Source organism: Pocillopora damicornis, chromosome 1, assembly GCF_964200805.1.
Source record: "Pocillopora damicornis chromosome 1, jaPocDami1.2, whole genome shotgun sequence".
NCBI classification, from domain to species: Eukaryota; Metazoa; Cnidaria; class Anthozoa; order Scleractinia; family Pocilloporidae; genus Pocillopora; species Pocillopora damicornis.
Window position 1 is genome coordinate 1,515,001 of NC_142670.1, and position 2,500 is coordinate 1,517,500.

The window sequence follows — 2,500 nt, forward strand, 5'->3', positions numbered from 1 at the left end:
ATAGCGAATCGTTAACTTCGTTATCGAAAATCACGTTGAGCGCAATTATAACAGATCTCTGACGCAGCGCCGTCTTGGATTGCGTGGCGCACCAAATCGAGGCTGGACGGGCATAAGGTATAGGTTTGTGTTACATTACAGTGTTTTGAGTGACGATTTCAAGCAAGCATGGCCCACGATCATTGCTGCGTTAATTTCTGTAGTAACGACAAACGAAATAAAAGTGATGAGAATTTATCTTTCCTCAACTTTCCTTCTAATAATTTATTGAGGTCGAAGTGGATTGCCGAAGATGAAGGGCCGGATTTCGAGGTAAGAGTCGCGTCGTGATCGATGATCAGTGTTATTAGCGATCGACTTTCCCTTTTGATGTAAGACTCAGCCAGCATTTTTTATCTATGAAATATTTATTCATTTCATGTCCATAAACCTGGATTCAATTAATGAATCGAATATTCTTTTTACAATATGTTTTTTATATTACTTTTGGCTCAAGCTGTCAAACACACATGGTTCTGTTTTGTTGTTTTGATTCATTCGGATTTGGTATTATGAATTATGAGATTCTCCCTCGTTTATTCGCGTTATAATTTGCGGTTTTAAACGAATTTTCCAGATAAAGAAAGGCTTTACTCTGGTGTGCTTGGCTCACCCCAAGCCGGAGGATATGTAAAAGACTATAACTGGGCTTACAGGTCTGAAACATCGCAATTTTCATGGACCAAGGAGGGTAAAGACCGCCAAAAAAACAAATTTCAAGAGTAAAAAAAAATTTGCGGACCAGCAAGCAGAAGAGAAGCGACCTCAATTTTTTGTCAATTAAATCCAGTTCAATAGTCATAAATTAAAAATCTGCTGGCTGAGTCTTCAATCAAAAGGAAAAGTCGATCGCTAATAAATATGACGACGCGACTCTTCCCTTACCAAAATTAAGTACACTTTTAGTATACTATTTCTGTAATCAAAGTGTACTGCAAATAAGTTACACAAAGTATACTTTCAGTAGACTTGAAGTATAGGTTACAGAGCTACTAAAAGTATACTTGTAGTATACTTGTTCCCACCTGAAATTGGAACACCCAAAAGTATACTTGAAGTATACTTGAAAGGTACTGAAAATTTTGCAGTGCACTTGAAGTATACTTCATGAGTAAAACCACTAGTGGCAAACTGACAAGTACAGTATACTTAAAGTATACTTTAAGTATACTTAGAGTGTATTCAAGATATTATAAATGAATGGCATACATACCTGCAGCCAGGTAAATTAATATGCACGAACAGGCATGCAACCACTAGTTCATACGGCATATATTCAGCTGTATTATAGACTTGGCCGAGTCAGATAAGCATTCAAGCAAAAGTATGAAATTCATGTCTTTAATTTATTTGGTACAACTGACCATGACAAATAACCTAAAATTTGTACAATAAAAGACTGCTTCTAAATTGTCTTTTGATGCAAAAATATATATTTTACAATGAAATCCATCATTGGATTATTTCATAAATTTTAACAATAAATTCCATGCAAATTAGAACTGACTCTCACAATGTTGGGATACTTACAAAAACTATTCATCGTTTTAAAACGAAGAATATCTATAAAATGGACTTCATCATTCAATCATGTAAAACAGAAACAAATTTCATGAAAATCAGCAATGTCACTTACAATGTCTCTAGTTGGAATTAAAGCCAATAAAAAAATGGTTGTTGTAAAATGTAATAATCAAAAAATTGACTTTGTTATTTAATAATTAGAGAAGCAAGCAAGCCTTGTGCAAATCATAATAGAAAATAGTCTATCTACTGAGTATCCAATCATATCATTTTAATTAATCTTAATTCAATCGATTCAATTGTTTACTTTCCTGGCAGGTTGCCAACCACTTGCCCTTGTGGTTAGAGAACTAATTTATTTCTCAGGGCTTGCTTGATTGTAGAGGCCTTCCCCCCTTGCTTTACCACAAAATCTGCAAAGAAAAAGAAACACAGGAGCTTAACTTTTTAGACTTATGCATGACAACAAGGTTGTGTTACTTTGGAAAGACTCATACCACAATCAATAATCCGAGATCACTTAGATCAAAGGAACTTCTGAATACTTGCTTGGAGTTGTTTTCCTCACTTTTTTTATATGGATGGTCCCAAAGTTTTTTTTACAAGGCTGATCCCTGAGAAAGTCATGTTGATCAACATGTACAAGTGTACAGATTCCCAATAGTAATAAAATGACAAAAACACCAAATACAATGTACTTACCCAAAATTGAGGAAACAATGTCAGCATTTAAGCCCTCTCTGGCATTCACTCCGGTCAGATTCTTTCCCACTAGCTCAGCCAGTGTCTAGTGGAAAATAATTGAAAACCACTAGCCAAAACTGAATTTTTACTAGTCTGTGGCTTGTTGGCTTCTGTTAGTGTCAAGCTTTGCTGTTACAACCCAGGTAAAAATATAAGGTGGGATCCCGCCAGTCCCACCTGGGATCCCAGGTGT

The 2,500-nt window shown here is 35.6% G+C and overlaps 1 long non-coding RNA gene across 1 annotated transcript in view; it reads right to left on the reverse strand.

Annotated features, from left to right (window-relative positions):
* Positions 1-1,367: 1,367 nt before the first annotated feature.
* The window catches only part of LOC149051231 (uncharacterized), a 2,723-nt gene continuing 1,590 nt past the window's right edge, over positions 1,368-2,500 (reverse strand). The window contains exons 1-2 of the long non-coding RNA XR_016184738.1: positions 2,266-2,500; positions 1,368-1,976 (exon numbers count right to left, since the gene is read on the reverse strand). The exon at positions 2,266-2,500 is cut by the window's right edge and continues 1,590 nt beyond it. This is a non-coding gene — a long non-coding RNA (uncharacterized LOC149051231). The remainder of the gene's footprint in view (positions 1,977-2,265) is intronic.